Consider the following 27,505-nt stretch of genomic DNA (forward strand, 5'->3'; position numbering starts at 1 on the left):
TATTCATCTAAATAAAAAACTCACTCCATGAGTACAAATGCCAAAGGATAATTAACCTAACATACATTTTGTAAAAAAACAATTAGGGAAATATGCCAAAAAATGATAGTTAATACATTGATATATACGATTGCACATTTTAATTCAATTTAAAATGATAGTATTATAAATAGGTATTGTGCATATGCAATATATGTCATAAAAACGTTGTAGCATAATTCAAATTTTAAATTGGATTGAATGAATGAATAAAAATTGTTATAGTCATATTTCAGAATTATATTTCCGGCAAAAATGTTTTTGCCCATCTTTTCTAAAACTAAATTTGAGATATTGATTTTAGGTGCTGCAGTCTGGGAGTGGCTTTGACATGCACTGAAAAGTTGATGTCGAAGGGTTTGGCATCAGTGCTGTAGGGGGGACAAAAGTAGCAAAAAAGTGTTCAAAAGACTCATTCCAAAGAGTCTTGGAACGGAGGAGATAGGGTTCTTTCATTGTTGGTGTCAACAATGGCCTTTAACCCCTCACGAGGCTCTTTCCATCCATTTTTTATAGCTCTCTGAACAGTCTAGTGTGAAACCCCGAAATCTCTTTCATGGGCCCTCATGGACTTGTGGGTATTTACCTGGGCTGGTTTCTTTAACTCATCCGGATCCAGTATGGCTTTTTTGACAGAGCCTTTCTTAATCTCCAACGTTCCGGACATTATGACGCTGCAGACGGTAGTACTGAAGACGGCCAACTGCTTGGAGTGTGCGAATGGAAATTTGTTGATCACGTTCAAGTGTCCTTTTTTTGACTTGTACGGAAGCTAAAGACCTTAGGTTGGTTTTGTTTCCTAACTAATTGCTGATGCTTAAATAAATATATCGCAATATGAATCAATTTCTATCACCCAACCTTAATTTATTATTAAATTAGTAAGTTTTCAGATTTCAATGACCCCCCTTGTACTAGCAATAGTCCCTGCAATCACCTAGAGTTATTAGGGATTGACAAGCAGAGAAACGTTGCTTGAATAAAATAGATTTGCTATATTTATATACGTAAGCTATCTCCCCACAAAATCATACGTGTTACTTCACGCTTTTCATGAGCACACTCACAGTTAGTTACTCAATACTCCATGATAACAGCTTGATAAATAAAATACACTCTTCATATTACCAATAACAACAAAACTTGCACCCTAATTTTTCTTATGATTTAGAACCAAAAGTCCACCCCTGCTTTTTTTTCTTTTTTAATATTAAGCAATATTGGTACAAATGTTCGTTGATAACCTCATCTAAATTCACAGTTATAATTTTCAATTTAACATAATTTACTTTCTTTTGATTTAATAGAAGCTTTAACTACAAACGCTCTTTGTTAAATGTGAGACCTCAACTCAGATTTTATACAGTATAGATTTGTATAAAATAGGAATGGACTAAAAATCTTAAAATACTTCACTATTAGTATCTATGTAATATAAAAATTTTCAAACTAGTATTGATTCTGCATAAATATTTTTAACAATAAAACCAATTTTAGATGCTTGCGTTTAATATATTTTCTCTTATTATAAAAAATAAATAATAATCACTGAAAAAAATTGTGTTTGTAACAGCTTAAGGCAAATTAGAGAAATAAATATTTTAAAAAGGAAAATACAATTTAAAAACATATTTAATTTATTCTCCTGTTAACTTCTGTAAATAACAAGAAAATAAATAAAAATATTGTACACATTATATTTATTAAAATTAAACCTCCAAGAAAAAGTTTCGTTTTTTCATTAAAGTTTTCTTGAAATATATAATTTGTTACGTGACAATTTGGACTTTTTGACAAAAAATGTATGTAAATATATGAAATAAATATGTCACTTTATAAAGCTTTTTTATTAGAAAGTTTAAGAAGGAATTTCAATATTGACATTTATAAATCATTTTTGAATTTTGTAATATTTTTTTTTGATAAATTGTAGCAAATAATTCGAGTAAATAACTGGGAAGGGCTACAAAATGAGACAATTGTTACAATATCATTTAATCATAATTTTTTTAAATTCAAATTCGATTTTTAACTGTTGCAACTCTCCCCAACGAATTATGCTACTTTAATGTAGGTGTGGAGAGTTTAAACATTTGACGATTTGCATTTAAAAACAATTGGTGAACAAACTACTGATCGGTGAAATATCCAAGTTAATTCAAACAATAACAAAAAAATTTACAGTGATGATCTTATCTATGATCACTTAATTTAAATTTAAATAATTTAGAAATTTATTCGTTGACTGTCTTTAAACTCGGTGAAAACTATTTTTGAGTAAAGTTTCGATTTAGTTAAAAACAATACAAATGAGAACTAGTGAAATGTAGAAACAAAGTTTTATAATTTTGAAGCTTCTATCATGCAGTATATCTCTCATGCCAATATCCAATGAGTTCGGGCGCAGCAAAACCTATTTTTACCGTGCTAGGGCTATATTCACCTCTATCATAGCCTTGACGTTGTGACCAGTACAGACAAAGTCTGCCCCTCCATTTTTGTGGAAAGGTAGGAGCGGCTCAATGCAAATGCTTACACTGAACTTCTGGAATTTGGGCCAGATAAAAGTTCGGGGACAACTTTGTTTTTACTCAAGATGGAACTTCGTGTAATCGCACCGCTAAGACCCATGCCTTCCTGAGAGACAACTTTACATACTTTTGGAACCTCAACAAGTGGCCGCCCTCCTCTCCAGACGCAAAACCCCTTGTACTATTTATCTGGGCGCGTTTGGAGGAGAGGGCGTGTGCTACTCCCCACAAGAGTGTCTAGTTTCTAGAGGCTTCCATCAAGGAGTGGACCAAGCTGGAATTTGACTACATAGTCAAGGTCTGCAAGAGATTTAGACTTCGTATTGAGGCAATTATTAGAGATGTGGGCACCCATATTGAATAAAAGTTGTCCCAGGCACTAGTTTTAGAGGATTTTTCAAAATAAATACCTTTCAAAACCTCTTGTTTAAATTATATTCTCGAAAAATTGAAAATAATAAAATGTGTAACACTAGATAAGATAACTCTTTAATTATACTGTGTAGAATATTATCAATACTGAGACAAACTAGCTCCGTGTATTTGAGTGTTGCAGCTGTCCTCCCTAATTCTCTAACTAATTTCGTATTCAATCTCTACATACACCTCCTGGGATATTGTACATTCAATGCCAAGGTCATTAATGATAATGAAATTTGAATTCATATATGATATTTTATCCTCAGATATCCTTAGTATATTTTTTTATCCGTGAAAAGCTTTCAAAAGGCAAATACAAAGTGATAGTAATTGCTTAATTTTCTAGTCACAAATGATAGATATAAATTTGTCAATGAATATTCTTTCAACAAAATGTGAGGAGAATGAAATATGATATAATTTATACGCTCAATAGGGACAAGGGATTCCACGAGAGGGGCATTATGAGGTTGGACTCTCGTGGGAAATAACTATCGAAGAGAACAGGGCATACTTGGCTTAAATCAGATGATTGTAACACTTCTTATTAAGCAAAAAATACGAAATTACTTTTTGCCCAAGCTAATATGAACCAATGAGAAAACATGTGATACTTACTTTCGAACAAAATTACGAACCCAGTATTATTTTTCATTCATAATATGCTTTTTATTTTCAAAGGTTGTTTTATTTTTCAATTACATTACACTTTTAAATTAAGTAATTTAAGCTTTTTTGTACTTTACTACTCACTTTTATTCCATTACCAGAATGGAAAGGAAAGAAGATAAAGGTTTTATACGAAAAGTAAATTGAAACTAACGAAGTAAATAATTTATTTTTCCCTTGCTTATTTTTAGGTTTAAAATTACAATTTTATGCATTAGACTAATGTTAAAAATGTACTTTAATAGGTACTTAGGTATCTAGTAATGAGTAAAAACTTGAAATACATGAGAAGGAAAACTTTTTTCCATATCATCATATATATTAGATGTCCTTAAGGGTAAATAAGCAGGGAGATTTTTGCTCTAAATAGGCAAAATTTTATTATGTATTACGCTGTGTTTTTTTTTTGTAGTTTTCAAATAGTCTATATAGACATATTATGACTATTAGTTTCATAAACAAGACAATTTTATGAAAAGGTGTTCCTTTTTTTGTTACTGGTAAGACAGTATTATCTATATCTCAGTAGTTTCTATAAGATATACAATATAATTACTTTATCTGGGGTATTTTTAGACTTAAAATAATTTAAGACATATTTTGTAATGCCAAAATTCGATTTCAGTACATAAATCGAGAAAAAACTATCTATTTATATTCGTGATTTTATCACATATATTTTATCATTAGTTTCTCAATTATTGATAAATTATCAAAGAATGTTTTTATCCGTTCATTTTATTTATTTACGCCTAAGACTAATGAAAAACGTCATTTCATTTATTTTCCTTTTTCCAAATGGTTGTACCTATGTTGAGAGTGGTGAAGGATATAGTATGGCACCACTTTGGAGTGAAACTCATCCAGCCGGATTGGTTTGTCGTAACGTCACATTTATATGATGAGTGTCTCAAAATAGAGAACATTATTTCCAAGGTCCAGAAAATGCTCTACACGCCCAACCATTCTCTAAAGCAGCATGTCACCCTTGATCAAAAGCATGGACTCCTTCTCATGCGAAGGCACATCACTAGCCACATAATAATTTTTAATGATAATATTTTTAAATGACATCCATTAATTTATTAATCTTGACCTGCTTCTGTATCTCTGAGAATTTTTAATGTGAGATTTACTTGTTATAAGCCTCCTTAAAAGGGGGTAGTCTTTTCTAATTATAGTTAATTATATAAATATTAGTAATTTTATATTATAGATATGTTCATAAACAATTTTTTAATGGACATTGATGTCCCAATTTAACTATAACTGATAAGTTAGAAATTACTTGTACTTGATGTTTGTGGTAAGGTGATATTTGAATTATACTATGAGTATCTACGTACTTATATATGTATATAATATAAAATAAATATAGTAATTAAAAAAAAAAAAAAAGATTGATATGGATTTGATTAAAGAACAATGCCAAATAAAAGGCAAATATTTTTTTTTATTACAATTCAATATAATCACCTTTGGCGTCAATAACGGCATTAACTTCCCGGGTACTGGAAATTAGCTCGGATGTTGTGTTGCAAATGAATATGTTATTGCGTCGCTCAACTACACCTTACACAAATAAGTCCATGGGGTTGAGGTCTGGTGAGCTAAGGAGGCTAAACACTAGGCCAACTTTAACAAGGGACAAGGAAATAAACAAGAACATCGGCAAAAAATAATATGACAACCAAGTCAACATTTTCGTTGCTGTGTGGTATGGAGCAGATTCTTGTTGCCAAACAAATGGCCTTCCAGCTGCAACTTCCTCAGTCAAAACAAAAGGAAATGTACAGGCTTAAGAAGTTTGCTATTTCAACGCCGTTTTGTCCTGCATAGATCACCACAAGGATACTCTACCTTTTCCATTATTTTGGAATAAATACTTCATTGATTGATGCCTTTTTTAGTTGACACCAAACACTTTTGACTACCCGCCAAAACAACGAATTTTAGTGATAGATTTGAGTTTTGTCTAGTTCGAGTAACATTCGAATCCAACACTATAAAAAGTACATTTTAATAATGTGGCATCTATGTATGTACTTTCGTTATATTTTAAAGAACAGTATAAGACGGTTAAAACATTGAAGATTTGAATCAATGACTAATAATAATAGATAAAACACTAAACCGTTTCAATATTAGACTCCTAGTAATGTAAAAAATTAAAGGAATTCAATTAAATATATGTATGAAATGAGTAATCATTTGACGGTCATTGTTCCTCTTCAATAAAAAGTTATTTGACAATTTTATCCATAAAGAAAAAATAATTCTAGTGTTTATTAAAAATCATCACTTGTGAAAATTAGATTGATAAGTAAATATTTGTTAATCCAACCATTTTAATAAACTAGCTTGTATTACAAAATACTTCAACTATAAAATTTCGAAAAGTTGACCTCCCATTCCATATAGATATATTATTACTCTTTTTTTGTGTGTATATTAAAGGTGACACGTTTCGCCTTAATAAAATCAGAATTATAGTCCACTAAATTTGTGTTCTCCCCTTGTTATGCAAAAGGCGTAGACCTCAAGTACTGTAAAATGAATAATCACAATACAAATTATTGATTTATATAGTTAGTAACCAAATTTTTTCCATAAATATTACTGAATTTGATTGCAATAGACGACAAAAAATTGTTCAAAATGGTCGCCATTTGCAGAGATTTCAGTCTTAGAGTCTATTAAGCAAGAAATCAAAGTATGTACGGTCCACATCTTTGGGAATGTACCCCAATCTCTAATTAGGGAGGCTTTCAGTACATTAAAATTAGGGTGGGCTTCTTGCAGACCGTCTATTTCAAAATTAACCAGATTTCTAAATCAATTAGATTCAAATTTGGACTGAATACAAGCTCAAAGTTGTTGCTACAAAAGCAACTGAGTCTCATTTCACTTTTCTATTATATTGGATCCATAAGAGTAGACACCTTTTTGTTAAACTCTCAACTCAAAATACGATTACTTTTGCATAAATATGTATGTTCAAAGTTTACTTAATGCATAAATAGGTTTATTTTATTTTGATAACATATCTATGTAAGTAATTATATAAGTAATCAAAAGACTTTTTTAGAGATTTCCAATTTACGACCAGATTTGATATTCTTGACATATTAATAAATTTAAGAAAATTTAATGCATTGTGATATCATTTATTAGTAGTAAAAATGTATATTTGTATTCAAAGTTTTTTTCTCTTGGCCTCAAATGATTTCGGATTTCCTTTTTTTTTAATTTATAAAGTTAGCTCCTTTTATATTTTTATTACCGATATTTTTACAAAAAAAAATTTAAACTTTAAATGTGTGCTATTATTATTAAACCAAAAAAAGTTTCTATTATATAAAAATTTATTATAAGCTGCTGCGCCCTGTATTAAACTTATAAATACATGAAATTTTTTCTCAAAAAAAAGAAGGTCATTAGGGGGCTTAAAGTAATCAAAATAAGCTTTGTTAGCTTATCTAAGTATAAAATAAACGTACTGTAGATTTTGGGCATGTTAAAAATATAAATCGAAACTCAACATGGTAACCCTAACAATTTGTAAGAATATTTTTAGGAGAGCAGCTTAGCTATTATGACGTTTCATTAGATAAACTACAATTAACTCGGACAAGGGAGGAGGGGAAGAAGGAAATAAATCAGGACATTGGTAAGAATTACTCCGTTGTCGATCCACAATACTATTGAGTCAAACATGGACTCACAATTTTAACTCCACAACAAATCTTGAAGGTTATTCCTCCTCTTTTAGGAACACACACGAGTATGTTCAATCAAGTTTTGGATATAGTTGTATGTTGTAGAAGAGAAGTTTACTACTCAGGAGGTACATAAAAAATAATAGACAATGAAAAGAAAAGTCATTCTTTAGACTACGAAATTCTCCCCCCCCCAAAAAAAAGGGTCAACTACACTCGATTTACATCACTAATAAATAGAGTGAGGGCTATTAAAACTTTTCACACTCTCAACAGATGATCAACATTTTTGTAGGTGCTTGCTAGAGTTTTTTTTTTTTTTTTTTTTTTTTATAGAAACGATTAATGTTATACAAAGTATACATACTAAATATTTATGTATATAAAATTTGTTTAAAGGTAGATATGAAACGATGTAAAAAAGAGGAACAAATATACTGTTTTCCATTCTTCATATGTATGAATAGAAAAGGCTGAAGCAACTTTGTTTTTATGAGTTTAGTAAAGAGAACAAGTTTTGTATACTAGCTGTTATATTGTGTTATTTTATTATTTAGGAGAGAAAATGTTCTATATATCACACATTATATTATTACGCGTACGGATTATGTGTGTAATGCAACTTGCAGCACACAATTTATGTACAATTTAAACAGTCCCCATATAGGTCAAAAACTAATGGGTTTTTTAATTTGTTTCTCAAAATTCGTATAATCTAATGAGTATTACATAGATATTTTTATCAAAATAAACAAATAATGATTTTACTAAAAGAATAATCATGATGAGACCCCAAAATCATGTTGTTAATATTTTTTTGAGATAGGCACTTTTTTTCTCGATATAAGTTTTTTTAGCATTTTAATTAGTATTTAAGAGTTCCAAACGTAAGGAATATTAGAAACACGATGCAAAATTTAAAGTAAGTGAATATTGTAATTGTTCAACTTCTTTATCATGTATTTAAATACGTTTTAGTTTGGGGTTTATTTTTTACCCAGTTCACTGACTGACTTTTTGATTAAAAAGTGTGCATTATCGGAGGATTACTTACTAAAAGTCAAAATTATTCAATTAGTCGTTTGAAAATAGAAAAAATACCATACACCGAATAAAATAAATATGTGTAGGTTTTACTCCAGTAATTAAACTCTGCAGTTAAAAAATAGACGAAAGCTTGCAAGCCAAGATAACTATGTCATACAAACCAGTCCTGATTCTCTAAATGCCGTTTATGTAGAAGTAAAAATCATTTACTTGGGAAGATACAACCAGGATCCAATTCCAATACAATTAAATAAAATCGTGTGAAGGAAAATACATTTTTTCGAGAACTTTACAAAAACTTACAACGCTTATATAACACCTGGTTTTTTGTTTCTGTTTCTTTTAGTAACTTATTTATTGTCTCCTCAAATGTCATGATTGAAATTGTAAAATGGTTTAAATTATTAGTACTTATATTTTAGTTCTTTAAGACTATTTTTATATTAAATTTAATTTTACTAATTTTTTTTAGAGCATATTTTCATTTATTTTTAAAGTTATTATAGAAATAATGTAACAATTAATTAATGTAAGTGTGTAAGTTTTAAAAAAAATATATAAACAACTAGCACGAAAACGCTACCTTAAAGATAGCAAATTAAAAAGATTTTATTTATATTTAGCTTTTTTATGTTAAAATTCTAAGCTAAAACGATCTACTATCAACTATAATTATATAATAGGTAAATTTATATTGTAAACCTCCTTCTATAAAATATTTTTTGTTGTTTTCTGTCCATTTGATCTAAATATAATAAAACTAAATATAAAAAAGACTCGCTCACTATCTAGAAAGAGGATCCACCCATGAAGAAAAAAAAATTGTTTTAACGATGTAAATCTTCTGTTCAGAATTAGATCCAAATTGCAAAACATGATTTTGATTATATTACACTCCTCATAAATATAGGAAATTCTGCTGAAAATGCGTTTTGTTTTTTTAACATACGTTTTGTGATTGTTTTTAATTAGATTATTATTTTATTGATTCTACATTTTTTTAATCAAACATCCATTTATTTGTCAAACTCTTTTTTTTGATTTTGTTTTTAGTGAGGTGTTTTTCCCCCTATTTTTGTGATTGTTTCATTAATATTTATCGTCACTGTGTTGAACGTTTCTTGTGGCTGTTTAATAGTAGTTATAAATGACCTGCTAAAAAAAATAAAGGATTCTTAACAAAACCCCCCAAAAAACAACCATTTTGTTACGAATAAGGGTTAGCTTAGAAATTAGGTGATTTTTTTTATAAAGAACATTTATCCTTATTTTATTTTTTATAATGGAAAATATGTTTGAATTGGGGGTTAGAAATTTGAGAGGTTACGTCATCGGCAGGCCAAATAATTTATGCAATAGTGGAACTATAAGGCTTAGGCCTGTTACATTAATGATTATGAGAGCTCAGACGCACATTTATTTTATTAAAATTATATTGTTGAAATTTAAAATTCAAAGTGTTTAGATTTTAATGGAACATTCAGTAATTAAATAAAACTTTTTATAAGTGTAATTTGCATTTAACATCAAATTTCCTCTAGATTCAATAGTTAAAAGTTTATTCTCCTGTCGGGCCATATTATCTTTGTTTGATAGGAAAAAAGATATTCATTTCTCGTAGCTAAGATCATATAGAGATCATGCATTTGTTTTAAATTACTTTTTTTTTTAGATATATAAAGTACTTAAATAAAAACGGCTTAAAATGGTTGGTACTTCATGAAAATATATCCTTTTAAAATAAATTACCATTTTATTGTTGCGTTTGGTGGACGATTATGTTTTTTTTTTTTTTTATCTTTACGTCGTTTTGACTTTCAAAAAATTTATTTTAAATTAAGTCTATTCTTAATACCAATATTTTGTACCGGGACTGGTACAAAATATAGGTATTGGAATTTCCGTGTTGTATTCTCGATACTTTATTCGCTATAAATATATTTAAGAAAGGTCCTTAAGGGTAATTGAGACATGCACTTACAATATGGAAGGTTATTGTTCGATCAGTATCTTGCTCCTAAGCAGTCCTTCCTAAGATACTAGTTCGCCGTTAGAATGTACTATGTAGACAAAGAAACGCTGTGCAAAGAGTATAGAAAAAAGAAAACGCTCAACTTATATCGGGGATAAATCGCTTTTTATTGCAAACAACTTGAAATAATATGGTCAATCATCAGTGATAGAAATTCTCTGAATTTTTTAGTTGACACGTTATTTTTTTTTTTTTTTTTTTTTGGAATTGTTAATCTGAAGAATGAATTTTCTTTTCCTAAGCAGTTGTTATTATTATTTAATGCCTGAGTATTAACGTCCTTCCCTAAAGAGATAAAATAATATTCAAAACCTTATTGTACATTGGAGGGGGCACATAAAAGACAGAGCATAACCCTGAGGATGTGTTGTGGAGTTATAATTGTAAGTCCTTGTTGGACTGAGAGTAGAATTGGGAATTGAAGTTGTTTTATTTATAAATATGTAGTGCCGACTTTTTTAACGCTTCTTTTGACTGTCAAATAGAAATAATAAATGGATGCCTAATAGCATTGTAAAAAAGAAAAAAAAATTAAAGGTATCTTTAAACCAAAAAAAAAAAAAAAAAAAAGACATGCACTTACAACGGCGTCCGCAGAATTTTGGATCCGGTAAAGTGCGATCTTAGAAATTTGATTACTTATTTTTATAAAATACAATTTGTATAGAATTGGGGGTTAGAAATTTAAGTGGTTACCTCATTGGCAGAAGAATTTATTTATGATGTTATGGAACTTCAAGTTCCAATATAAGTGTAGTTGGTAATTTTGTAACCTTTTTTAATAATTAAAAATTTGCGTAATGAGATTGAGAGTTATATTGGTTGTACCTTGTTTATCTTAGTTTTTTAAATACGTCAAGACAAGTGTTCAGACAGATTTATTTTTTCGTTTCGGTTCGTTTATTTAGGGATATTTTGTTCAAGACCACGAATTCAACACATAACCGAAATATAATTAATTTCAAATTCGGTACCAATCTTTTCGGTCTCAATCAATGAACCAATTTTCTTCCCATTTCTGTTTTGTACTAATAGGATCTATGCAATATTTTTAATATCATATGACGTTATTTTTCCCATTTTCAGAATTTAGAAACAACCATGACGTCATTAACTATTCATCATTAGAATTGTTCTACAAGGTGGTCTAAATAAATGGGGAACAATTTTAATCGCTTATATCTTGGCATCTATAGGCTGTATGACAAAAAGCTTATTTAGTTCCGAATATCCAAGTGTGTTGCTTGTAAACTTTTTTTTTTTTTTTTGAAAAAAATCAGTTCACAATTAGATGGAGCAAACTAAAAAAAGTATTATGTGCGAATTGTATCGCGCGGGATTCACTCCACATGAGATTATCAAGCATCTCTATTACTCAAAAAGTAGATTCTACCGTATTTTTTTAATAAACTTCACGCCAAGTAGAAGACCCACACGAAATATCACAAAAGAGAGCTTAAAACAACGATATTCCAGGTTTGTAGCGCCCTCAAAATGTCTATGGATGCAAATATGAACACCTCATTGGCAAGATGGCAAAGATAAGGAACGTGAGTAAGACGACCATTAAGAGAGCCATCAATGACGACCTGGGATATCTCTCAAAGGTCAGGACTGTCATACATCTCCTCATTGAGTACACCATGGCCAGCAGGGTTATCAGAGGCAACAAAATCATCATTTCCATGAAGTAAACTGGAGGATTCCTGATACTTTTAGGTTGACCTCACATTCAATCACAGAAACAACAGATTGATCTGTTCGGACTCTTCTGAGGTCCAAACCATCATGAAAACGAAGAAACTAGCAAAACTATGATCCTGGGTGTCATCTCCAGTGAGGGAGATGTCATGTTCTCCCCCCCCCCCCTCCACTTTTTGTAGGGACCTAAAATAGTCGAATCTCAGTATCACTCTATATTATCGATATACTAACTATAATATTTTAAATATGTATATATATTATTTACTAGGGTCTTTAGCAAGGGAAGTTTGAATAGATCGTTAATTTGTATGTATGTATTTTTAAAAATGCCTAGATATTTAAAAAATATATGTACCTGCAATATACTATATGTATATGTAGACTAATCTTTTTTAAGAGGGGGGGAGGGGCATAAGTGTATATAAAAAATTCTTAGCTTTCACTTTTTATATGGGCGTTTAAAATACAAACATAGATTTGTTTTCTATTTTAGTTATACCAAAAAGAAAGTTAAAAAAGTATGTTTCTAGCTTTGATGCTACGGATTGCATACTTAGATATAATAGACATGTACTTATGTAGATACAAATATATACTTTACGAGTTTAATTTTCTTAAATACTTTCTCTCTCTCTCACGATATGCATTTATATTTATTGAGAATGCTCTTTTTTTATAAATGTTTAAGGCTTTTTTTAAGTATATACTACAACATGAGGTCAAATTTACTCGTATTTACCGAGTGGTCCATTAAAATTTGAACACTTTGAATTTTAAACTTCAACAAAGTATAATTCATTAATTAGCAATTGAATTTCAACAAAATTAATACATTAAATAGATGTGTATCTGAGCTTTCTTAATCATTAGGTAGCTACCCTTAGTCAGAATAATGGCTTCCAAGCAGATGTAGTCCTCTATCATCGGTCCCAGTGCTGGCTGACAGTGGCTTTGAGGGGCTTGGTGTTTGGATGACAGACACTGCAGGCCTTCCCCTGAACATTCATCCAAAAGTGAAGTCGAAGGATTTAGCATCAGGGCTGTAGTTTGCCCCAAAGTGTTGAAAAAGAGATAAAAAAAATTCAGAAGAAGAATTATAAACGAGTCATGCAACGGAAGAAATAGGATTCTTTCATTGCTGGTGTCTTTGTAACCTCTCCACCCTCACAAGGCTCTTTTTATCCACTATGCTACGAACTTCATACTTAGATAGAATAGACACGTACTTATGTAAATACAAATATATACTTTAGAGTTTAATTTTCTTAAATTATCTTTCTTTCTCGATAATTTTGTATTTTGTGCTTGCTTATTCTTTTTTTCATTAATATTTAAGGGTTTTAAAAAAAAAGTATAGGTTAAATATACATATGTAAGTCCAGTGAAACCTCAAATTGCAAGTTAAATTTGAGGCAATGTCTTAACTTATTCAAATAAGTTTATCTAATATGACAACAGCAACATTATATAATACATGTACGGATAACAAAAAAAAAAAAAATATTTTAAAGGAATATTTTATTAATAAAAACTTGCAGTAGCATGACTAAATTAGGAAAATGGTGATTTTTATTTAATCAATTCAATAATAATTTGTGATATGTTTCAACCTTATTTAACCTTAAGCTATATTTTTATTCAATAGATCGATTTTTGGTAGAGCAAGGGGCAAAGTAGAATTATGGTCCCTTCCCTATTGTCCGTATCGTTTTTGTGGAGTGTGATTTCATGGTTCTACTTTGACTCTTTGCCCAATACTCCACCAAAAATCCACAAAAGACTCAATGACAAACAATACGGGAAATTGGGAATGGTACATAGGGCTATAAGGCATAGTTCTACTTTGCACGTTGCTCCACAAAAAATTAACCATATATGTCTTCCTTCTCTACCAATAACAACCTCGATGTGATGGTTAACTAGTTGGCAGCTATTGATGATGAAGGTCGTGTCTATAGTCTTTCACCCTGTCATTATTTCAGCTCGGAACAGAACAGCTTTGTAAATAAGATGAGGTATACATTCTTCTCTAAAACGCTCTAAAATCCAAAGTTCAAGGAGATGAGGTAGGAACTTGTGAAGGGCCAAATGGATGCAGGCCAGAAAACAGCAATATTGTCGTATAAAAATATTATGATGCGGTAAGAAAAAGAAAAACTGTCTGCACTAATTAAAAAGTAGTTCAGTTTTTGATGATAATATATATTTTTATAGCCACAGCAGGCGTACAAAACAAAAAACGTAGAAAACTTAAACTTTGCTCTGGCAAAGGATTTCTTTAGAGTCGTCGAATTCCTGTATTGCAACATGGGCCACTTTTCTTGAGATATGGCATGCCAAATTTGGCATTCATATTCCCTAAGGTCGTTTCTAATATCCGTGTCACATTATAGTGACTGCAAAGTCTCCACTCATCATGGAATATTCTTGACGTTAAGTAAAGAACAAAGGCTATTCTGTATTTAATAGATCTTTGTTTGTCTGAGAGTAAAGTTTGTTTTAACATTTTCATTCTTATATTTCCTATTTCGTCGCAGCCCTCATAAAAATGTTTAGTTCATCCAGATTTTGATCTTGCATTCACAATCTAGGTTAAATGTAACGATTTGGAACATTTATAACCACGTTCATTGTCTTGGTTCTTTTGGTCGGTATGAAGAAGAGTTGAAGCCCAATTTCTTTGTATCTCGCTAGATATGTGAATTTTAACTTACAGGTTTTCTTTGAAGTGGTTCACTCGCTCCCAATATTTCCCCAAATTTCTTATTCATCTTCGTTTGATAAGTAAAGTTCAAGAAGGTTCCCTTACAGGCTACTTATAAAGGATTTTTACAGGAAAAGTTGACCTGATGTGCTCTCTACTACCAGGAAAACAGAGAGCTTCCAATGAAACATCATATCTGTCATACCCAAACCACCGCCCCATTCTTCTATTTGCCATCTCTTGTATCCTATGTATTTTGATACATTTACATTAATTATCAATGCTCTATTCGAATTCGGAACATTCTTCGTTATAAGGCCGACGTTTCATAATATATAACTATCGTTCTTTTCCAATATTTTATTCTGTCAAGTATTGTGTTTTCTAATTCAGGCACTTCCATATCCGTCATGACTTGAGTTAAATCTGCTGAGGTATTTCCAATCTGACTCAAAAAGTGTTCACTTTTTTTTCAATTACTGTATTATTTGAAAAGTACTCAAACAGTTGCAGCTAACCCATAACAGATTATCTGGTAAACATTTACACTTACATTAACTTTCGTGAAAAAATATATAACCTCAAAAAAAAAATTTAAAAATGTAATTTTTCAATTAATTTACATAGACATTTTTGGACGACTACAAGAAGTTATAAATTTAGTTTTTTGTTTTTTTTTCAAGTTCTAAAAATAGTATGACTCGAATTAGTTGTTCAATCATGAATCAATCTAAAAGCTTATTTAATCACTAAATTTAATCTGAACGTGAATTAAAAAATTATTTTTCAATGAATGCCTTGCACGTTTAACTATTTAAAATTCTAATTTACTTTTAAATATAACTTCTTCATTATTATTAAAATATCTCATTTAACATAAATTAACTTTTTTTCGTACTACTTACAGAAATAGTTTTTAAGAAGAAAAATTAAGATAATTTTTCTTTTGTGTTTTTAATTAAATTCATCAAAAAATGATGTAACTTTCTTTTTTTAACTCTTTTTCTTTTACAAAGGTATATCTAAGTAATTTGAAACCCTTAGAAACTTTAATAAATAATGAAAACATTAAAAATAGATAGATTTGAACTTTTAGAATATTTTGAAAGTGTTTATTTTAAATTAAAGGTGGATTAAAAAATGTAAACACTATTTTAGTCGTAAAAAGGTAATTACATGAGTGGTATTATTTTTCTAGCCACCCTGTATGTTCCATCATTCAACTGATAAACAAAAATTAATTTTACTTAACATGAGAAAATGACATTAGTTATTTGCATGTACTTTTTTTTAGTTTTTCAAAATGTATTTATAAAACTTACTTACATACATAAATAAGTATAATATTTAAATTTTGTATATATTTTACATGAAGTATGAAACATCGTGTAACTTTACTTAATATTCATATTTTGGAGTTACTTTAATTATTTATAAGGAAATGTTATTATATATATATAACTCTTGCAATTCCACAGAACAATTTTCTAAGTGATTAAAAACAAAAACAATATCAAGTGTTTGTCATATAGTACCAGACAAGATCTCTATATATATGTTTTATGCGACTTTAAATACATTTTGAAAAAAAAATATGAATAAAAATAAGTCAAAGAGCGGTAACATTCATTATTAAGCACTTTAGGTACTTGGTATGCAATGTATATGACCCTCCTCGTTTAGTCCCCCTAGCAGGGGATGATTGCTTTGAATTATGTGCAAAATTGCATCATTTTCTAGAACTCCTACGCTTTTCTATTCCCTTTTAGCTATGGTAAATGGAAATGAATTGGTCAACGATTGTTTTATCCATGACAAATACGAGACAAAAAAAATAATAATAAGGTGTCCATAGCATGACTAAATCAAAAAAAAAAAAATCTTGTCGAAATAAATAAGGTATTGGATGTGACAGAGACGGAAATAAATGTGACAAACCAGATAAAAGGAATGTTTAATATATTCAAAAATTTCAAGCTCTTAATATTTTAAAAGTTTTTGAGAGCTAAAAATGTGTACAATTTGATTGTAATAACATTTGACGCTCAAAGTCAAAATAATGTCAAAGTATATGATCAAGGCAAGAAAATGAGATAATATCTATATAACTTTTTATTTTTCATGTGTATGTAGTTAATTTTCGAAAATTGTAGGACAGAGACAAAAAATAATACTATTTGAAAATTGATGTAAACCACCCATTTTTCCAAGGATCCAGGGATAAAATACTTTATAAATCGGATAATTTGATAGTAAAATTCTACAGTAGCAGATAATAATCCATGTATATCTAAATTAATTATCAATTTATGTACAAGTTGAATGTAAAGTTGACTTTTTTTGGCATTTTGATATGGAGTAAACAATTTACATATATATTATCAGTCACTTGTATTTATAACGTAATATTTGATTATTTCTAAATAAAGCTAAACTATTTCTAAAATACATCATTGTAAAATATTTACAGAGTATCCCTGCTAATTATGAACCATTTCTTCCATGCTAAACTTAGTCAAAATTCATGAAAAGTATAGGTAGAAAGACTTTTGATCCCTCTCAGCTTCTTTTATGGCCTGGATCCTAGGTCCTCAAGACCTTAGAAGTCTTGTTTACAGTCCAGTCCACTTTTTCTCCACGGCAGCCTTTAGGACATTCGCATGGGAGGTGAAACGGACCTTCCTCTTGATAGAAATCTAGGTCCTATACTCAAGAGTGTTGCGGTATATTGAGAACGGAGGCAACATTGACCAGGGGCAGAGATCGCCAAGTTGTATTCACACCACTTTTGAGTCTTTTGGTGTTGTAGCTTCCAGGCTGCCTCTCAAGCAAGGAGACAATATATAAGGTCGGCCGATAAAAACTTGCAACGCAGTCTGGTTGACATGACAATGGAGCCAAGTTCAGTGTTACTGACTAGTGTTAAGTGATAACTCATGTTATTCCAAGAATCTTCTTCTGGATGTACTAGGCGTATTTGTACTCTTGCAACATTTACAAATCCATTAAATGTCCACTATTTTGGTATATTTATTTGAAAATTGATGTTCTGAACTATTTTTCATTAAACACAACTCTTAATTTATTTAAAAAAAAATTATTATTGTAATTGTCAGAGGGTAAAAATTTACACTAATAGTATTGTCTAAAGAGAAAATAAAATACTATATTATGTATTAATACATTTTGTTTTATCGAATTTCCTCCCTATTTGGCTCCTCTGGAATGTCATCAAAATAGCCAGTGACGACAAGCAAAGAAATTTCTGGTCGACAGACCTAACAAATAGTCATTTTGCTCTAAAGGGGCCTTCTTGTCGTTTTTTTAGATTTTTAATCTTAGTAATAAGGTTTTTGGAGTACGAGACGATTCTCGTCATAACTCCAAGAAACGTTGACACAACATTTCCTTTGGCCTCCATCTCAGTTGTCTTTTGTAAGATTAATTAACAAGATTACAAGAATGTCTCCTTTTTATTGCTCTACCAGTTGATATTACGGATAAAATTCGATAAATTATTTAATAATTCAATGTAACCTTTCCAAATTTCATTCACAATTCACTGGGACATGTTGAATAAGAATATAATTTTTAGATAATTATGCTTAAAGTAGGAGCTTTTACAATTTTAAAGTACAGGGTAGGACAGCAAAACGTGGATTGTTAATTAATGTCTATTTTCTCCTTAATATGAACAGGTTCAGTAATGTATTTTTTTGATATTCTGTTTTCACCGTTCTCTTTATATAAACAAACTATATGAATGATTTAATTATTTCATCATGATGAGCGAGCGATAAGCAAAAATGCAGGGCATCTCAGATCTCCTGGATGTTGGAGTTGATGTGATGAAGATTAAGGACATTCTTAAGTGTTCTATTAGCCTGGTTTTTAAGTTGGCCAAGATAAAAAAAATGAAAAAGACCTCTCTCGGATGTCAGGAAGTGGAGGGCATAATGAAGTTCCTGTCAAGTTTGGAGAAGAATATAAACCCGATGAATTGCCTCGTCATCGACTTTGTTTTGGCTCCTAGGACCATTAAGAAGTCTATAACGAATAACTTGGGATAAGTTTATTTTACAAGGACACCACACAACCTTTTGACTGAGTGTAGGAAAGCCAGGAGACTCGAGAGGTCAAAGACCACAAGGATCAAGGCAAATGGGTCATTTCTGAAATTTTTTAGACCAAGAAGATTTTCATAGTTGATCAATTCCACAACCGTCGGAACGGCTTGCAGAAACAAAAGATGAGGTCCAAAGGGTTTACCAGACCAAATATCCAGCCTAAACAATGGTCCTCGAGGTTCTGGTTTCTGATGGAAAGAAGATGCCTCTGTTTTTTTTTCAAGGCTGGACAGAAAATAGGCCAGGAGGCGTACTATAAGGTGCTTAGGTATACCCTCCTGTTATGGCCCAAGACCAACTACGCCGAGGATAACTACGGTTGTAATCAGGACTGTGGCTCCTCTCACACGTCCGCCAAGTGCCAAAAGTTCTGCGCAGATAACATGTCTCGATTCTGGTCCAAAGAGATATGCCCCCTTTCCTCATCAGATTTGAACCCACTTGATTTTTCAATATGGGGCCCTTTGAAGTGAGAAACCAACAGGACCTCACATCCAAATGTGGACTCACTGAAGTCCTCCATAGTGGCTGCATGGGACAACTTGTCAGATGATTTTGTCATCAACTCCTGTGTGGCCTTCAGGCAAACGTGTTAAGGCTGTGATTGAATATTAAGTTGGTCATATTGCGTAAAAAACTTTGTTTATACGTTTTGTTAACATTATTTTTTTACATAATATTTAAAATAAAAAATTATTGATGTATTTCTAAATCCATCCCTGTACAATGTATATGTTTAACAATTAAATATCAATGAGGTGCAGAGAGTGATGGTTTCATCCTTTTCTGAGGTAGTATTTACTGTTGTATGATAAATTCAAAACTTTATCTTTTTGGAACATTTTGTAATATTTTACGCCAAACTAAAATATTTTATCAAAAATGATGTCATCGCCGTTCTAGTGTTGAAAAATTAATTCAATCAGGGATATTGTCTGTTTTGTAGAAAAAACCAAACAGATAAGTATTTATGTATACAAAAATATGTGAAAACATCTAATTTATACAGACGTATATATTATTTTTTAAATATGGAAAAGTGCTCTGTGAAAAAACTACAAATAAAAAGTTGGAAAACTCATCTTTTGTAGCATAAAGAATTTGAGAATGGTGGTATCTTTCTACTCTTATGATTATATTTCAATATTATACATAAATTAGAAACAGTCTAATGTATTTAGTTATTCTAACTCTTAATCTTTTTTCTAAAAACTTTTAATCTTTGAATTATTCAATGTATTTTTTATTTGTTTAAAAATATATATATGCAGCCTTAAAAGAAATATATGAATTGAACATATAAGGATAACTTTTTTCGAATATTTATAGCATATGTACAACGAGCGTACATATCTTTACATATAAATATTCAGAATTTTCTTCTTCAAAAATAAATCTGTTATTCAAAAACTAATGATTTTTGTCTAAGTAGTTTGAGTTTTGAAAAAATAATTAAATATTTGTAACAATGGGCATTATTCTTCTTATTTTATTTTATTTTTTTGCACAAAAGTACAACTATATATTAAAATAATTATAATATCTATTCAATACAAACCTGAGACAGGGGGATTCTCTATATCTTAATTGATATTAAATATGCTGAATTTTAGTTACGATAAAATATATATTTTCACCCCTAGGCCACTTTCAATATGACATCAATCTTTTGGTCTTAAACTAACTCGATTTAAAAAAATATATATCCGGTTTTAGTGGTCCCATTTATTATTTAAAGTGTAACACTTATATAGAAAGTGGTTTGATGTCTCTATATTGTTCCTACAAAAGAAACAAAGCCTTTTTTCGATAGACTTTCCCTGAGTACTACCAAAAGGGAGAGTGCTCTTAATAATTTGGTATTTAACCAATATTAAGATCATCAAACCTCGACGATGTTATGGACCAATCTAGGACGTCTAGCTTCACCCCCTACTCAACAAGAATATTCCTCTCTACGGCCTCTCTAATACCTTGAATCTTTGAGCATTATAGAAGATGTGTCTACTTGTCTCGTTTTCTAATCGACAGAAAGAACAAGTAGATACATTGTTGGATCTGGGAGTGACTTATTTAGAAATAATGAAAAGGTAGTCATTCGATACCATAACCCAATAGTATATTCCTCTAATAATTGAAAAATGTATATTAGTATCGTACCGATCAATCACCAACTAGTCGGTAATGAGGCACTTTCCTGAATTATCTGTAACCGAGCAACTCTTTTTTGTGGTGAAGCTACTACTAGCTCAGGAGCCCTGCTTGAACGATAATATCTTAACATTAGGTGTTAAGATAATAGACAAAAATGTTAATAATTTGTTAAATTATTTAAAACAAATAAAGTGGAGTGATATGAATCCTCCTCCTCTTCTGAGAGCAAGAAAGTAACTAATTTATCAATGCTATAAGTATTAGTTGCTGGGCTTGTTGTAACTGTATTTAGGAATTAATAATAAATCAATCAATAATCGTCCAATTTATAGCTACTTGGGTAAATTCTAATGGATAATGTTATTGGACAAGAATCTAAAACACATTTATGAAATTAGAAATCCTTATATATAAAATTACTTAATTAATTAAAAATGATACATTATTCTATGTGATATAACCTACTAGCTTGACTCATTAAATGATCAATGAATAATTTATATATTGATTAACGTTATAATATTGTTACAGTAATGTTTTTTAACAAATCTTTAGTTAATTTGGATGTTTGTATACCCTAAAATTAATAAATATGTTTTTTTTATTTTTTTTAATCTAAATTTTATAGGCAATACTTTTCAGTATTCCCCTCAAACATTAAATTTCATTATCATGGTTTAGTGAATTTAAATAACTATTTTGCTTAACAGTAGTTTCTCTGATTATTTTTTTTTTTTAATGCGAGAACTGAAGCGTACAAGTTATTATGATAAACCTTTGTTATACAAAAACCACTTCATAGAATGATGAGTATAAATTTGATAGAAAAAAAAAATCGTATTAAATAATGTATATCATAAAAAAATCTTTCAAGAAGAAAAATTTATTAGTTTTACCAACTAATAATAAATTATATCTTTTTATAACCCGAAACTCATGTTTTTCCCTGGGTTAATGAACTGGGATTTTCAACATCCTTTTTTGCAAAAATACTTCTTATTCCTTAAAATCTACGTTCTATCGTCAATACTTTTCATTATGCTCTTGAACCATTCAATCAGATAATACGCAATAATTTATTTATCTTCCTAATGCCTAGTTTATGATTTATTTGTAAATTTCGCAATTTTTAATGAAGGTTTAATCAACTGTTTTGCTTTAAAATCATTCCTTTGTTTGTCTTTTTGAAATATACCATGAAAGAAAAACCAATATTTATGAATTATGACTATTGAGAAGGTGGGAGTTTTATTTGACTTTTCATACAGAATTCCGAATGAGATCTTTATTCAAATGGTGAATATATCGATACAAAAATAGAATGAGTTGTTATGAACTGTGCTGGTGATTGAATCCTTAAAAATTATACTCCCACCTTCCTTCAACATCTATTATCTCTTCCATTACGAACAAATCTTATAATCAATTCGTTTCCTACTCCATCTCAAACACAAATATTTACGGAATAGATGAATACTTAGTTTTACAAGTTTATATTAATCCGGAGGACGTCAAGAAGGAGCCCGTTTGACTTATCGTCGTACTTCTGTTGAGCAATACCGTTCTACCATGCTCACTTTGAATATATCCGCCTAGATACTCATAAGCATTCCTTAACTCCGTCTATACGTTAACCCTTGTCGTTTATGAGAATATATTGTAAATTGAAAACTATTATAAAAATTACTTTTAAGATAGTGTTGATTTTTGTCGGTCTTTGCTCTTTGATATTTATAATACTTGTGTTGAATAAATTATGATTCTACTTACCTTTTCTTTAATTAAAAATATTCAAATATTCTCCATACTATCTTTGTTCAAATTAGCTTACCTGGTAATTAACTTTTAAGGAAACTACAAAGTATTGCGTAGTCTTATTTTTTTCTAAATATTTTTCAACAATTATAAATAATAATTGTTGTAGGAGGATAGTTATGGACCGAATTGATTTAAATTTTAAACAAAAGTACTCCAGATGTGCATATTAGCAATGATGCTTTATAGAGGGGAATTTCACATTTGGAACACCTATGAAAGACAAATAAATGAGACTTATTTCACATCCCAAATTAAGGACCGGCACAACCAAAAAGAAGAGTCTTGCTTTACAGGAGGAAAATGTAAAAACATTAGAAGCAACATGTTTTAGATGCATTAGTGTTCTTTTCAACTATTTCGCATTGTAATTCAGATTAGTAAGATTTTTTCTCAGAACAACACTCCTATTTCTTAGAGTAAACAAACTAAGTCCTCTTGAAAATTTATAAATATAAAAAAGTTGTACCCTTAATTGTTTTCTCGATAATCGAGAAAGAAGTCAGTATTTTATTTTATTTTTTTGAAAAAAATTGGCAATTTTCAGAACTTTCTTTAGTCTTTCAGCAATTTTACTTTTTTACAAAAGTCAAATTGCTCACAACACAAATAAAAAATAAGAAACACCCTATTCTCCATATTGTAAAAGAAAAGAATCCAAGTAATCAATAGAAAAAATAAAGGAACGTCTTTTAAACAAATCAGTTAATTAAATTAACAAAAAATTGATTCAAATTGCCTAAATATACGAATAACTTTTAAATAGGGCATTATCAAGACAAATAAAAAACCTTATATAATCAAATGGATTGTTGAAGGAGCAAGCTGAAAAGTATTTGCAATAAAATGTGGCTTCAAAGGAATAGGAATCCTTTTTATCAATTTCGATTTGAATAATATCTTTCAATACGTATAGATTTCATCATGAAAATATAATGTCAATCTTAACGGTGTGAGAGATTTTGAAAATCATATTTTAACATAGTGTTAAGAAGAGGTTCAGTAGATTTAAGTAGTTGATAGGGCTGAAAATATAAACACTTGAGTTTTTTTATATAAGGGGATTCGGGAAATATAAGATGTATCCATTAAATATTTGAATAAAAGGCCTAATAGTAGAGTAGTTTGAAAAGTGTTGTGAAATGAACGATAGAATAGTATGTGAAGGGTCAAATATTAAGATTTTAAAATGTATTTTTTTTTTTTAAAAACTATATATTTTTTGAATATTTCTAATTTAAATTCAAGAAAATTTTCCCTATGTTGATTTCCTTCCTTGTGAGTTTTTATACACCCCATCATTAAAAACATTACATAACTATGTATATTTATATTGATGAACAATAATATGGGTACATTGTATAAGTTTGCCCGCACGTCATACCGTCTCTTTCTTTCTCAAAGTTGGATACAGGTGGATAAAGCGGATAATTGAAATTCAAAGATTGCAGCCTTATAAGACGAGAGGAATATCGACTATTTCGAGATATTCGGACAATTAGTACCTTGTAGGATTATAAAAGAAAATGAAAAGTATCATTATGTTAGAGAAGGTGTGATTTTGTCTCTTATGAAGTACTCCCAGCGGGGGGGGGATTCAGAGTCGATCAGTGGACTGAGGGATGAGGCTGGAGGTGATCATCATCTCAATCAATAAGTAAAGCACTACAACTTTTTTTAGTATGAACCATTACAGTATAAAAGTTATTTACTTATAATAATAAGATTGCAATAATTGAGATTTAACTATCCACTATCGTTGCCTCCTGTATTAAAATAGATATCTTAACGTTCAAAATGGCTGAAACTTTGATAAGTTAGTGTCAAATAATGCTAAATAGATGTGACTAGCTTTTTTTACGAGTGCTGTCATCTTCACGTTGAGGTTGGAAACTTTTCAGACCATCCTTGTATATTTTTGAACCCTTTTATTTAGTAAAAGAAAATAAACGTTAAAATAAACTTATTATCTTCAAAGTTTTGTTCAATTAAGGATATTATATTTTATTTATAATCATCGTATATTAGATTTTTTTTTTAAATTGGACATTTTTCCTCTTCTTGTTTTTTATTTAAGATTATTTTTGTATTAACTTACCACATATCTATTTTTTTTACTACATCTGTATATTGTACTTCTAAAATATATATAATTTTCTAAAATAATTACAACATACAAACAAACATGCTATCAGTTTTTTTTTTAACTACACAATATATTAGGTTGGGGAAATTAACTTCGTATTTCCCGCCCATTTTTTAACTAAGTACATTTTGTTCATTATTTGTCACATCCGATCAAGCATTGTAAAGGTTTGAGTGTATACTACAAACCCTTTTGGTTTAGTATTGCGCTTGACCGATTCAGTCGTGAATTATTGTGCGTAGAGTGTGGAGTTCTCAAAGGCAGAAATTCGCCATATTTTACATTTTTACTACCTTAAAGGGAAAAAAGCGTCCAATGTGACCAAGAAAATTTGCATTTGTACACAGTGTTAATAATATTTCGGTTTATGTTGCACAACAGTGGTTTGAGCTATTTGTTTCGGGTGTAGTGGAGGTGAATGATGCACCATGCACTGGCAGACCTTACAAATCTAAACAAATTAAAAAAAATATCAAGATAGACAGTCATGTTAGCTCAGAAGCTGAACATCGATAATAAAACCATTTGTTGAAGCCTAGATACAAAAAGAAACTCAAATAGGAGATGAATCGTGTTTCATCTATACAGCACCAGGCCGTACACATCTTTGATGATCCGCCAAAAGCTCCGAGAGCTCTTCAGGTAAATTAATAGGCTACTATTAATACCCTACTGTCTGGACCTGGTAACAAGTCACTATCCCCTGTTCCTATCTATGGCTATCGCGCATGGAGTGCATATTTGACCTCAATAGAGGCCAGTGAAAATTGATTGTCCGAGTTATTTTCCCAACAGGGACAACGGCTTCTACGAGAAGGCCATTATAAAGTTGTATTATCGTTGGAAAAAAGTTGTCGAACTTGGCTTACATCGGATGAGTATAACACTTCTTATAAAGCATTGAAATAAAGTGAAAAATACGAAATTACTTTTTATGTTTAATCGAAAAGTCCATAATGTTTTTTTCTTTTTTTTTTAAATATAACGTTGCTTTCTCTTTGTGAATGCATAAAATCATTGTTAATTACAGACATCAATAAATAGCAAATCATTTTAATTTGATTGATTTTACGCTATTATTCATTTATATTTATATTGTAGAAATACAATTGAAAAATAAGAAGTTGTAGCTTCAAAAACTAAAATTTGGTTTTCTTATAAAATGTATATGGAGTTCCGTTTAGAAGCTTTTAATATAGAATGACCTCATTCCAAATTTTTATAAAAAATATTATTTGCTTACGAAGTTTTGATTTTTATTTACATATATATTTTATTTAGGCCTTAAAGACTATTTATATTCTCTATCACGAAACTTGATGCATCGATACAAATTCTGCTAGAAAATAAAAGTATATATACTCCACTTCATATCATATTGTACTTAATTAATACACACTTATCAAAAATAAAGAAAATATTATATTTTGCATTCTTATCACGTTTGTTTTCCTTCCAAAAAAAAAAAAAACACAGGAAAAAAGCGATTGTGCAGTTTGGACTTTCATGAAGGAGAAAAGAAGCTTCATACGAAACCAAAGCAATTGACTTTGCTCTGCTAAACTCAAAAGCTCTTATTGCGCACAGGATGACGTCTATGAACCGATTGTTGTGGAAGAAGTGAAGAGTATAATTTTGGCCGCATCTGCGAGATATGTGGCCTTATAGCTGAAAATTCCATACATAGGAACGGATACATGCTCGAAGTGATCAAGCGTATTCTATCTATGGGATCCAACAAGGGAAGAGTTTTTAACAGAATAGTCAAGAATTTTAGGAAAAGCTTGTCATAGTATCCTATTTTATAGTTTTAATTTTATGTATTGCACTTAATTTTGATACTTTAGTTCGTTTTAGTGAATTTGTTATGCGTGTATATTTATAGTAGATAAATTCAACTCTGGGACACTAAATTTAAACTATAATGTTTTTAATTCATCTGTACGTAATTGCAGCGGGAAAAAAAAGACTATGTTGCAGTTTGTCAATTCTAGTTATAATTCATTAAAAAATTCATTATTCTACTGGTGATTTGGAATTAAGCAGTGAACTTTTTGTCATCGGATATTCATTTTACTTTATTTTCAAGTAGTCCTAAAAGAATATTATGATATTTTTGCCATATGTGATTGATCAGATGTATCCATTTTAACGTGCCAAGAGAAACGTATAATATTTAGTGATGAAAATTTTGTGCATTTTGGGGATGTTAAAAAAAGAAAACCGAAAAGCAATATGGTAACCCTGACAATTTGAAGGAGAATAGCTTAGCTTTCAAGACGTTTTATTAGATCAGCTACTATCAGCTGTAGAGAATGAGGAGGGGAAACTATCCAACGACTCCTGAGGGTTACTCTTTGTCTTTTATGAGCACACACGAATTTTCAATAATAACGAA

At 30.0% G+C, this 27,505-nt stretch overlaps 1 protein-coding gene across 3 annotated transcripts in view; it reads right to left on the reverse strand.

The window, feature by feature from the left end:
* LOC121132634 (uncharacterized) overlaps positions 1-27,505 on the reverse strand; it is a 225,924-nt gene that overhangs the window by 132,358 nt on the left and 66,061 nt on the right. The gene's annotated exons all lie outside the window — the stretch shown is intronic.

The sequence above is a fragment of the Lepeophtheirus salmonis genome, chromosome 2 (assembly GCF_016086655.4).
Source record: "Lepeophtheirus salmonis chromosome 2, UVic_Lsal_1.4, whole genome shotgun sequence".
NCBI classification, from domain to species: Eukaryota; Metazoa; Arthropoda; class Copepoda; order Siphonostomatoida; family Caligidae; genus Lepeophtheirus; species Lepeophtheirus salmonis.